This window comes from Drosophila grimshawi, unplaced genomic scaffold, assembly GCF_018153295.1.
Source record: "Drosophila grimshawi isolate 15287-2541.00 unplaced genomic scaffold, ASM1815329v1 contig_1367, whole genome shotgun sequence".
NCBI lineage: Eukaryota > Metazoa > Arthropoda > Insecta > Diptera > Drosophilidae > Drosophila > Drosophila grimshawi.
Window position 1 is genome coordinate 4,915,119 of NW_025062889.1, and position 13,814 is coordinate 4,928,932.

Consider the following 13,814-nt stretch of genomic DNA (forward strand, 5'->3'; position numbering starts at 1 on the left):
CTTTGGCCGCCGTTGTACGCTGCGTATGAGTAATCAATAATAATTTTATCGCCCGTTTTTCTTTTTTGTTTTTTTGCTAGACAGCATGTGTGGTCGGCGCATTTAATTTTCATAAATGTTTTAAGACGCACAATCGATTGCCATAATAATTTCACGCAAATATAGCACAAATCGTCCGACGGGTAGGGGAGGGGGTGTAGGAGGTTAGGCAGTGCTCAAGTGAAGAGGGGAAAACGGGTAGGGGTGAAGGGGGTGGGGAGTTGGCAGACAAGCGGATTCAACGACAATTTCACATATTGTAATTTAGTTAATTCGCATCGTTCGTCGTACGCAAATTCGCCAACATTGTCTATGCATTAGCTACATGTCGCAAATGTTGTTGTTGTTGTTGTTGTTATTGTTGTTGTTACTGTTCTTGTTGTTGCTGTTGCTGTTGTTGTTGCTGTTGTTGTTGTTTGGTATCGAAGGCGACTGTGCGGCGTCTGTTGTTGACTGCGTTTGATATGCAAATTTTCTGTTTGCCATTTGCTTCAGCAGACACAGATACAGCTACAGATACAAGGCATAGCTACAGTTAAAGCTATAGATACAGATACATATACACATAAACAGATACAGATACATATACAGATACAGATACATGCAAATGTGAATATCGTTCGCAGTCTTTGGGTTAAATCGCCAAATGGCATCGACATCGAGCAAAATTATAGTTTTTCTTTTCTATTCGTTTTTTTTTTGTTTTTTTTTTTTTTTGTCACTCGCTTTAAATTGCGTTTATATTGCTGTATATTGCCTGAATTGAGGGTCGTAAAAAGCACATAGATTATCCTTAAAGCATCCTGTTTATTGCATCTGCTTCTGCGTGGGTGTCGCTGCCACAATTGACTGTGTTAAAACTAAGTCTTCGACATGAGTCAGTCAACCTGAATATGCTAATAATTCTTGGCTTTTTGGAATGCAAATTGATTTGAGATATAGAATACAGATAATTAATGTTATTTAAAATGAAATAAACATACTATTTTTATAGCAAATGCATGGAAAATATATAAACATTAGCACTAATTAAAGAGGAGGTCAGAAATATATATATAAAAATATATATAACGAGACAACAAAATAAGCTGACTGCATTTTGAGGATGGATAGAAAAGGATGCAAAATTGTCGATAAAGATACATTTTTTGTGATACTCTAAAAAACTGCAGACTAGTCACATTGATGCCAATTCACAACTGCCAGCAGATGTACGGTTAGCATTCAGTGCATGGCCACTTTTCGCATTACATTTCCTTTTTGAAAACACAGCTGCTGCGTGTGTGGAGGGGGCCCAATTGAAAATTGTACAACCATTCCACAGAAAGCGATTCGCTAAGAAAAGCAGAAGAGGTATAAGAAAAAACTATGCAATGCTCAGCAGCAAATAAACGGTTTGATCGCGTTCTCAGCATTTTCGGCGCTTCATTTGTCGCATTTCATTTGGCCATTTGCAGCTGATTGACTGTGAACAACTGCGGCCACATGGCGTATGCGCAATATTTGCAAGCATCAGCAGCATCAGCAGCAGCAGTAGCAGTGGCAACAGAAACAGTGGCAGCAGCAGCAGTGGCAGCAGCGTCGCTGACTGCCACTTACGCGACGCCTTGACATGCCCACACGTAGCAACAACAACAGCAACAACAACAGCAACAACAACAGCAACAGCTGCAGCAGCAGCAGCAGCAACAACACCCCAACAACTTTGCAACATGCCACGAAACTTTTTGGAATTTATGTTGCGCCGCTTTTTTCCCCTTTTTTTTTGTACTTTTTCTTGCTGTTTGTTTTTGCGCTCTCTCGATTTTTTTTTTTTGTTTTTTTCGTTTTTTTGTTTTTGTTGAACGGGCGGCGTGTGAGAATTTCTTTTGAAATGCAGCAGCGTGTGCAACGCGTGTTTTAGAGAGACAGGCATCGAAAACCTTTAATAAGCCACCTTAAATTTATAATGTGGCACGCAATTAATTCACTGCCAAAGCTGCCACGGGCTTGCAAAAATTATCGCCACCATTCAAATGACGCTCAAAATGTTTTGTCGCCCAGTTGTGTTTGCTTTGGCGGCAAAACATTTAACAAGCTCAGCGCTGTCCAGTTAGCGACGTTGGCTAGCCCGCGCTAGCCATGACACCAGATGCGGCATGCCACCTAGAAAGCGCACGCTAGGCGTCCAATTGGCTGACCAAGCGTACCAACAATGGCCGGTGGTCCTTTGTCAGTGCGAGTCAGCTGCGCTGTCAACGCTAATTTGTGGCCACAAAATGTTTTGCAGTAGCTGCTGCTGCTGCTGCTGCCACTGCTATTGCAACTGCTGCTGCAACTGCTGCTGCAACTGCTGCTGCTGCTGCTGCTGTTGGCCAGTCACAAAAATATAGCCATAAATGTTTAGCGCTTTTTCAATAAAAATCTGCATGCAACGTGCGAGTTGTACAAATTACGAATCGCATAAGTACTTGGAAAAAGCATTTCGAGAACGCGGCTATTTTCCCACGTCTCATTAAAATTGCAGTTAAAGTTGCTGCTGCTGCTGCTGCCGATGTTGCAACCAGCAAAGGAGGCAACAACAAATTGAAGCCTCAACTCTGATGCTGTTCCTCTTTTACTTTCTATCGCCGCATTGCATCGTCTCAGCGTCCTCATCGTCATTATTGTCAACTCAGTCAACCAGGTTGCCAATCGTCTGTCCAGCTGTCTCTCTGTCTCTGTCCGTCTGTCTGGCTATCTTTGAGGCTTCTGCCTGCCGTTCTAGATTGATGTCTGCAAACTCAGGCAGTCAGCCAGCCAGTCAGCAGCCAGCAGCCAGCAGCCAGCATGCCATCAACAGATTCTGAGATTCTGAAGCAGCTTGGCACAGTTTGCGCACTTTGGCATCTCTTTTTGCTTTTTATTTTATTTTTTTTGTATATTGCTGCTTCTTCTTCTTCATTTTTTTTTTTTGTACTTCCACGAAAAGTTATTTTTGCCTTGGAGTTAATGCAAGTTGGCAAGTAAAGTTTGTCCTTCGCAGGACTCTGAGTTGAAAAGTAAATTGTCAAACTTTTTAAATAATACAATAATTTATGTACTTTAGCTGTAAGTAGACCTCCATAATTCAAAAGAAATATGCTCAACTATCTTTTGGCTTCAAATCACACACACACACACACACACACACTTTTCTGACAGCTTTTCGTCCTTCTATTTTATTGGGGTCCTCACTGAATTACTGACTGGGTAAGCATCGCATTTAGGGTTTGGCTTACAACTTTGCTTTTGCCATCAATTTAGTTGTTATTTCGGGCTTAGACCCCAAGATTAAAACTATATTTAACTGATCAAAACTTTCCACAGCTATAACTTTGTGAAAAGTGATCAGATTTTCAATTTTTGATCATGGTTTGATTGCTAGATAACTTCTACTTTCTTGGTTGGCCGCGAAATTCTGGCTCGAAAATCATTTTCCAAATACTGCCTCAATAAAAATCCACATTGAAATGTGTAAAATCTTTCCATAGCCATAACTTTCATTTGATTTTCTAAGGCTTATTAATCAGGATATCATCTCTAGATGAAGACTACATTTAAAGTTGAGAATGCAATTCTGACTCAGGTTTAATACTTTCCATAGCCATAAAGACTGATCAAAATTTCAAGACTGCTCTGATTTTCAAAATTTAATGTAATACTCAGATCAATGATCAATTTAATAATCAGATTTTCAAGACTGCTCTGTTTTGAAAATCAGATCTGTTTAATACTTTCCATAGCCACAAAGACTGATCAGATTTTCAAGACTGCTCTGATTTTCACAACAAAGCATTTTAATCATAATTTCTCAACTAGATCATTATTACACCCAAAGTTCTGTTGAATCAATGCGTTCTAATTTTTAGAAACCACTAAGACTTTACAACTGCCACAAGTCTAATCGTAATATCCGAAGTAATTGAGTTGAGATCGTTTAGTTTTCAATAGTTGTAGGTATTATTATTATTTTGCTGCTTTTGTAGCTGCTTGGTTTTTAACTGAATGCTGCCCACTCTCGAGTTGTGTCAACTTGATTGTTTTGCTGCTGCTGTTAATATACATTTGATTCGTGTATATTATATACTCAGTATATATCGTACATATAATATATATATGTGTGTATGTATATGTATACATATGTGCTTAAACATAAGCATTTGCGCCTTAATTAAAACTTGATGTGTGAGTGAGTGTGTACGCTGGCTCGTAGGAGTTAATTAGACTGCGGAGGTGTACGGCCCCCAGTTTCTTAGGCATCGGTTCGGGGTCGGGGTTGGGGTTGGGGTCTTTGAATGTGTCTCCGTCTCCGAGAGTCGTTGGCCATTTCGTTCGCTTTCAAGTCAAGTTTCAGCTATTAGTCGCTCAATATTACGCGTTTCTGCTGCTGCTGCTGCTGTGTACAAACATTTATATATAGTATTGTTGTTGTTGTTGCTGTGTGATCTTGAGTTCTTGGGGCCTTCTGGTCTCTCCACAGTACAGCATCGATCTGAGTAGTGGGGCCCCGTTCGGTCTGCTGCTCTGTTCACACGCTGCTCATCAACAATTGCTGTCACGAATTTTCCACTCGGCGCTTTTTGCGCGCGCTACTTGTTTGTATTTTAAAATTTATTTATTTGTGCAGCATCCACACACACACACACACCCATACATACGCACACACACACACACCGAGTCGATGGGGCAGAGTCGTCCTCCTGGAGCGCACCAAAGAATGCATTTGATCAGATAATGTAATTCGCATTTTAAATTGAGGCGCATTCCCAGTTAGACTTCTTCTCACATGCATTTACCGTGCGCGCTCACTGCTCGCTCCTTCGGGCGACTACTCAGTGGACTCCCCGGCCTGACCGCGACTGTCTCTGTCTCTGTCTCTGTCTGTGTGTCTGTGTGTCTGTGGACCATCCTCTTGGCCGTTCCAGCGTTGCGGGCGTTGCATTATTACGCACAAGTAAATCATCGCAGACGACTTTTGCCTCGTTGCTTGTTGTTGTTGTTGTTGTTGTTGTCGTCTTCCAAACAGCAGCAGCCTCAACGGCTTGTTAAGTAATTTAGTTGGCTTCTTTTTTCATCTCTCTCGCTCTGCTGGCCTTTTTTCTATATGATATTATGTATTATTTGTTTTTCTCTTCTTTTTTCCATTTATGTTTTGGCTTTGGCATATTTGTTTAGGTTATTCTTTTTTTTGTTTTTTGTATGCATTAAATTGGCATTCAATTAGGCAAAAGGTGTTTTCTAATTTGTGCTCAAAAAATATTGTATTGCTTAGTTGGTGATTGTTGAAACTTTCTTTGAGGAAGCCATTTTGCAAAGCTCTTTTTGTTTTATTATTATTAACTTATTTGCAACTCTGTAATTACTTCCAACAGTGCCGACTCTCGTGCCATTTAAGGCATTTCTCAATTAATCAATCATTTAATAGTATATTTTCTTAACATTTGCCGCCCCGTATGAATCAAACACGCTGTTTTAATTTATTCAATTTGATTTTGCTTTGCGATCAGTGACTTTTTGAACAAGTCTTGAAACACTAACTCGACCGATTTCTGTATCATTTTCAATACCATTTTAAGTCATCCATGTTCAGTTCAGTTCATAAAATTTGAGATTTATATAAATGTGTCTAAAATGCTTGTCATTCGCTTACAAACTTAGCTAGTTATTTTTTTTATGATTCTGAAAAGAATTTGTAATCCATTTCGAATAATAATATTTGCTACAAATTGGTTTTCATATTTTGTTTTCAATCAGGAAATGCCTTTTCTGCCTGTGATTTTGTTTATAAAAATTCAGTTTAAAGTCAATTGAAGATGAGGAAATAAACCGAAGAAAGTTGTGCTGTTTCTTGTTTTGACTGCTCTGAATAAACGCTTTCTTATTGCTGATTAAAGGCTGCTTATCATAAAAGCGCAAAAGCAGCTTTTCTCTTTCTCGCAACCAGCAATCAGTTGAGGATCATATGCGCTGCAACTGTGCAACAGCATTTGCAAACTTGGCCATTAGCATATCGGTGCTGGGATCTATAAATGGGTAACTCAACGACTGCAACACAATTTGAATGTCAAAGTCTGGAGCTGCATCTGAAGTTTGATCAGACGGATCGGCTCTCATAGTTTAACGATTGAATTTTGATATTTGTGACACGCAGATTTTCCATCAGTGTCAACAAGGCATTGTTTGGCCACATCAACGTGGTTGGTCCACCAGCTCAGTGGGCTGACAGGACTGGCTGACTGGCTGACTGACTGCCAGACTGCCAGACTGCCAGACTGGAGTTGATCTCGTCGATTTTTCAACATCGGGCCGAAAAATGCAAAAACCGAACACAACGCGTACATTTGCATAGACACAAAATTACGAGCCGAATCGATAAAAGAAAAAAACCGTAAAAAAAAGTAAAGAAAAACGCATGCTTCCTGGTGTCCCGTTTTTTGTTTTTTTTTTTTTTTTTTTTGGCTTTCTTGAATTTATGTACCCACACAATGGCCAACAGAGAGGTTGAGACCCGGCCCGATCTGGCCAAGTGTTGGCTAAAACACCATTCTAGCGGTTGTAAAGTCTTTGCTTGTTTATTGGCATGAAAATCTATCAAAAATGCATCATGCATTTATATTTATTATACGTAAACATAAAAATAATGTGCTTGACATTTGACCCGCGCCCCAAAACAACGACAAACGCTTTGTTGGCCACATGTTGCCACGTCTTTTGGGCTGATTATGAAACCGCTTTCCGTTCGTCTGTTTGTCTGTTTGTCAGTTTTGTCTGTTAGTTTGTTTATTTGTTTGCTTGTTTGTTTGCCTTTCTGCCTGCCAGCTTTGTCGGCCCACCATCCCCATTCCCCTCCGCTCCTTATTGGCCATTGTCTTTGGGCCTGTTTCGGTGTGCGCAGCGTGTCTCGCCGTATTTTGCATTCTAACACAAATCAAACGCGAGCCCCACTCCGATACCCGATACCCGATACCCGATACTCGATACTCGATTCTCGCCACTTAAACGCTCGTTTATAATGTTGTTAAAATACAATAAATAGCCAGGATTCGCAGCAGGCGGTTTTCAACGCACCGCCAGCGAGCTCTGTCTCTCTATCTCCATCTCTCTCCCGTCTCCACCGCCATCTCCATCTCCTCCATCTTGCGCGCTAGAGAAAAATGCTGATTTATGAAATGTGGACGACGACTTGGCGGCCAACCAAAGGCCAAATCTTAAATCCCCCCCACTGCAATGCAGTCAACCTAAATCTTAAAGACCAACTGTTGACTACCAACTGCTGCTGCTGCTGCTGCTGTGGCAACTGGCTGTGATTGCAATTCTTTGATTGAGTTGTCCGTGTGCTGGGCTACTGTTTACATATATAGGACTTAACAGCTATATATTTTATTAAGTCTTGCTAATTTACTTTAGTTTATGGCAAATAAAAGCCTGTAGATAAAAAAGCTACTTTAGATTTTGTGCTTGAATGGAATAAAATGCTTTTCAAAACATGATTTTTAATGAGGTTCAAGTTATATTCAAGTAGTCAAATATATTGATTAACTGTGAACTTAAAGCATTTATCAGTTTATAGCACAAATATTTATAAATGGTTCTCTAACCAATATATCAGAATTGATTTGATTGTAATTAAAAACCTACTCGAAAAGGGTAAAAAATTATTTTTATATAATCCATTTGCTGATTGTTTTATATGCATTAGGTAGAATCGAATTTCAATAATGAATCATAAAATATGTATAATTTTCAGCTGGGTAATAAATCTCAGAACTTATCAATTTGCTAACAGAAATTGTGGAAACTGTTTGTCAAACTAAAAACCTCAAATTCTTCACTTTAAGCTACTTGCACAAGTTATAAAAATATCACATTTAACTTAAAACGAATTGCGAAAAAACTTCAATTAATTCAATAAGTCGATACACATATTAAGCAGCTAATTTAATTATAAGTTTACTTAAATTATAGATTTTGTTATTTCAATTTAAGTTAAGTTTTTTAATACTCACCCTTTTAGCGATTTATTGATCTTTAGTTAACTTTAAACTGCAAGTGCTTAGAACTGTTACACGCCAACTTATTCATTTTGACTGGCACACACTTGCCGAACATTTTGTTCGTCGGTCACTTTTTGGTGTTAGCGTCTTTGCCTTTGGTGTGGGCTGTGCACTGTGCACTTTCAGGCACACGAGATCAATGCACGATCGTTCGCTGATTCGTGGATTGTCGTCGTGCGACTCACGCAGTTGCTCACAGACTGAAAACGCAATCGCAGCTGCTGCAGCTCTCAAGCCACAATGCGTCGATCTCTGCGAGCAAACGAGTTTCAACATATTCTTTTCGTTTTAAGAGCACATTACCCATTTGATTGCGTGCGTGTGAGCGAGATGGTGCATATTGTGCGCTCTCTCTCTTGCGTGGCTCAATTTGGTGCTCTTTGGCGGCGCTCTTAAGTTGGGTTTTTGGTGCTTCTTCTTCTTCATGTTAGGCACTTATCTGCTGTTGCTTTATATTGTGTGGAGTAAATAGCCAGTTGAGCTGTGGGCGTGACTTGTGCCTGGTTGCTCGTTGCTGGTTGCGCTGTGTTGTTGGTGTGTGTGTGTATGTGTGTGTGTGTGTGCGTATTAGATTTTATAGACTCGCTTTTGACTTGCTTACATGTCCATTTTGGGCCGGGCCTTATGTACATTGGCCACGTTTGGGGGGCTGACGCGACAAATGAGCAAACAAATGAGCGCCAATTTATGAGTTTCTTTCCAGTTGATGTTGTTGCATATGAGCATTTAATTTACACGAATTTGTTATAAGATCACGTATACATATATATATATATACACGTTGGGTGTAACCAGTTTGGTTTTTTGTGAAATTTGCCGTGCACAAAATATGAAATCAGCTTCGATTTTTGTGGGCGTGAACACGAGACGCGATTTTCTGTTTTAGCTTATTACTCTTTTTTTATATATATATATATGTTTTTGTTCATTTTTGTCGAATGACACAATTCGATGAAATCTTTCAAGATTACTGCGAGCCTTGTCTAATGATCGGCAACAGTCGCCAAGTGTGTTTTTGTTTGTTTACAATTCATTAGTTGGCCTCTCTAAAGATTTTTAATGAAGTCGTTTTCAAGCTGCATTTGCAGCATATTCAATTCCTCTTAAATACCACAATCTTATCCAAATTGTTTCACTTTTTTATTTCTTATAACACTTTGCACGTTTTCAATGATTAAAACTAGTAAATCAGTCGACAACAGATGAGTAAAGATCATTAAATTTTAATATTATTATTAATTACTTTATTTTAGTAGTTTTACACATTTTAATTATATTTTTACCTTCATTTGTTGTTCATAAAAACTATATAATTGTAATTTCCCAGTTCTTCTCATTTAGCGTTGCTTGCATTAGATAAAAGGGGGTTTTCCAATGCATGAATAAGACTGAAATGCTTTTTTCCTGTGAATCAGATTATTCCATTTAAATGCTTTGAAACTGAGATTTGAGATTAGCAAAGATTAGTTTAGAAAAGATTTGTTTGACTTTTGCTATGCAAGGAATACTTTTAGAAATTGTTTAGCATTGAATAAAGTAGAACCACCTTCATCCCAGCCAATTTCTACTCAAACCAATTATAGATTCAACTGATTATTAATAAAAATTGCATCATTTAATAGCCAAATGTTATATTATTTGTAAACTATTAAATTGATTAACTAGATCATGGAATTGCCTGCTTTGATCTGTGTTACAATTGTGAACTTCTTTTGTATTTCAACTGACAATTGCCGGCTTATTCAAGAGCCTGAAACTCTTTTGTAGATCGAACTGATTCTCCAAACTGAATAGGCCTGCAGCTGTTCTAATCGCTGTCAGTGTGTTTTCCGCTCTTCAGATTGTAAAGGCCAGTTACGCCGCTTTGGCCCGTTTTGTGGTTAGCTGGTTAAACGGCAGTTAAAGTGCACCCACATGAGGGCAAGCAGCTCAGTTGTGTGGTTAGCCACAGTAGTTGGTAGCTGGTAGCTGGTGGATGGTAGCTGGTGGATGGTGGCTAGGTTAAATGCAAAACAGATACTCGATACTCTCTCGATGCTTGTGGTATAATTGCCATGTCCATTCAACTGTTTGTTTGCGGCCAAGTTCATTTCATTTCGTTTCGTTTCGTTTCGTTTGCAGCTTTTTGGCTTTTAGGCCGTTGTTAGTGCCCATCATAAATTTGCGGAAAGCGGGCGCCTGGCCAAACGCCAGGCTAATCGGTGGCGTTTCATCTGACTGCGCCTGCTCAGCGTTTGTCCTCCCCCCTCATCCTCCTCCAATCTTTGTGTCTGTCCTGCTGTTCCAGTTCCCTGTTATACCCCTTAAAAATTGTATGTGAAAGGCAGCTGGAGACGTCTCCAGCATTGATTCGCCTTAAAAGTTTAAACAATAACTATAAAAATTAGCTTGCAACACTTTTTTTTAAACAAATTTGGAAATTTTTTATATTTTTGGAAGATTTTCTGCTGATTGCAGTTTATCAAATTGTTAGTCCTGCAAGGATTAGAAGCATCGCCTTTGTTTTTGTACAGGACATCCGCTAGTTGAGCACTGTCGTGTTGAGCACTCGTTGTTGTTGTCATTGTTGTTGTTGTCATTGTTGTTGTTGTTGTTGTCATTGTCGTTGTCGCTGTCTGTGTTGTTGTTGTTCTGTTGTCGGCGCACGCATAATTAGGCCTGGGGGCCTAGTCTCTAGTTGCAGGTTGCTATCGGGGCAGCCATACAATTTGGCCAAATAATTGCTGGCCGAGAACAATAAGGCAAGGAGGCAGCCCAGGCAACCCAGGCAGTTCGCGGGCCAAGCTCGTTGCCCAATCGTGGCATCTTAATGCTGTGCGACTGACATTTAAATAGATGCTAATTCTCATCATCATAACTGTAAGGAACTGGAAGAGTTAAGAGTTACGAGTTACGAGTTAAGACTTAGTCAGCGAGTTGGTCTAATAAATGGATTTTCGCTCACGATGTGCACTTTCTTGGCTGGGAAGCGCAACTATTTGAGCCACTTCCCGCTGGCCGCTTTCTTCGGCGCGTGAATCCGTGTAACCGCAAACTGTGATTTAACCAAAAACAGAAAGCCGACGCCGACGACCAGGCTTGCGGATATAAACGCTATCAAAGTGCATGTTTTGCTCGCCCGGATGCGACCGACTGACAAACCCCACAAACCAACCAAACCAAACCAAACCGAACCGAACCAAACCGAACCAAACTCCAACTCCAACTCTGACAATGTCTCTTTACGCAGTGTTTGTTGTTGTTGTTATTGTTGCTGTTGTTGCTTTTGCTGTTTCGTGTCAACTGGCTTTGGCTTTGGCTTTGTTCGCCAGCCGCCCCTGGCCTGGCCATAACATTTGCTTAACGTTTCCTGTTGAACTCATCGCGCTGTGCCTCACTTGGCATCGTTTGGTTTGGTTTAGGTTTGGATTGGCTTTCGGTTTGAGGTTTGGGTTTGGGTTTGGGCTTGGGTTGTGATTCCGCCTACCCACACACAGTGGGTCCTTTTCGGCTATATCAAATATATCAAATGTCTGATGCTTTTAGTGGCTGACAAACTCCAGCCAGATTTTCATCCCTTAACATAATTGTTATTTATTCAAGGGCAATTGATTTTATGTCTTTTGATTTCTTTCCTTGTCATTTGCTAAAACCCAAAATGAAGTATGGCATTTTTTCTATATTACAAATTTTCTCTTCTGAAAACCATCGTTGAAATTTTTGAATTTTGGAAAACCTCCGTTTATATTTATCACTTAAAATTAGCAAACAACAAGCCACAAAACGAAATCATTGAATGAAAAAAGTTATTTAATATTGTTTGTTTGTTAGGAAAATGCCTGAAAATTCGAATATAATCAGTTGAGTGCCTGACTTATAAAATAATTAAATAATATTAAACAAAATCCATATAAAAAAAAGCCAATCAACTAGAAAATTATATATTGACTACATAAATTTGAGCTATAAAAAAGGCATATTTAAAAAGTGAGAATCAAGTTTAGATCATCAATTTGTGGCAGGCACAAATATTGCCAGTGCTACGACTTTCATATATCATATATAGATCATATCTCTATATATTTATAGATCAGCAAAGATCTTGAAATCAATGATTGAATCGCTGGTTTGATTTTGTGCACCACTGTGGATGATGGGTTTGCTGTTGTTTTGCACTGTTGGAATTGTGCGTTAGATTTAAGTGCTTTCGTTGTGGGGCTTAATTTGCATTTTTATTTTTATGTTTTCATTGAAAGCGCCAGCATCAATGGAGCCCGCTAACTGCAAACGCAAACAAGGGGCGCATGGAGACGGGTTGAGAGGGCGACAGGGAGACGGGGAGACGGACCCACACATTTGGCTATTCCTTTGTTGTTTTTTGTTTCCTTTTAGCGGCGGCTCCTATCAGTGTCGGTAGATGCACACGCCATCAACGGTAGCAGCAACAACAGCAACAACAGCAGCAGCAGCAGCAACAACAAGAGGCAACAACAGAAACATGCAAATGCAAATGTTTATTGCCCAAAATGCTGTGAGAGAGGTAGATGGGAAGTGGAGGGAAGGGGGTCAAAGGGGGTGGTGAGCAGAAATGCATAGAGCTGAAATTGAAGTTGAAGTTAAGCGGGTGCTGACTGTCAACAGCGAGGCAGCTGGTCAACGTGCAACATGCAACATGGGGGCAGGCAAGCTGGCAAGCAGGCAGGCAGCCACACAACTGTTGTCGCCATATCCAAGTGGCCATTTTGGTAAAAACAACTAATCAATCGGCAAATGTGCCATCCGTCAATCATTGGCTTGTGGTGTAGGTCACACGACACCACAGAATTGAATTGAATCGCATTCACTTTGGCTCTACCAAACAAAATGCCACCTTGGCTGTGAATGTCAGTTGGCCAATTTGGTTGCAGCTAGGTAGCCATGCAGCCAAAGCAGGCAGGCCAGGCCAGGCCAGCTAGCCAGGCCAGGCCAGGCAGGCATTCAGGCATTCATTCAGGCACTCATTCATTCAGTCATATCATACCGACTACTGACGAACTGACTCGCGCTGACTGACTGAGTGACGGATCGGCATTTATTATTAGCCTTTCCCAAATTGACTATTTTTGGCACTGTCGATGGCCACACAACAACAATTACAATTGCAACTGCAGCAGCAACTGCAGCAGCAACTGCATCAGCAACATGCCGCACATATCACAGCAAGACAAATTTCTATATAATTGCATTTGTTGCAGGCTCCACTCGAGGCCAGCGGCCCCAACAATAAAATACAAATACAAATACAAATAAAAATAAGTAAAATAAAAAGCAAAACGCAAACAAAACACACAATACAAAACAATGCTGCATTATTTTTATAAATTGCATGCCACTGGCCGCTGCATTCCACGCAGCTACTACTTGCCACACTCGTCTCACATTGGGTTGGGTCCGCTCAGCTCCAGCTCCACGCAGCTCCACGCAGCTCCAAGCTCAACTCTAATTGTCATTTAATGAGACACGCTCGGCATTTGCGCACGACACACGACTATCAATTTGGCGAGCAGCTCCTCGTATCGATGGCTCTTTTTGCTGCTGGATCGCTGGATCTCTCTCCACTCCACTCCACTCTCCGCTGAAGCGTGTCCTTCTCCTCCTCCTTGTCCCGGCTCCTACTCTCATCATGCTGTTGCCGTTGCATTTGGAGTGATTTTTATAAATTGATTTGTTCATCTGAAAGGGTATGCATTAAAAAAATCGAAA

At 40.3% G+C, this 13,814-nt stretch overlaps 1 protein-coding gene across 1 annotated transcript in view; it reads left to right on the forward strand.

Moving 5' to 3' along the window:
* Positions 1-13,814, forward strand: part of LOC6559416 (serum response factor homolog) — a 34,840-nt gene that overhangs the window by 18,108 nt on the left and 2,918 nt on the right. The gene's annotated exons all lie outside the window — the stretch shown is intronic.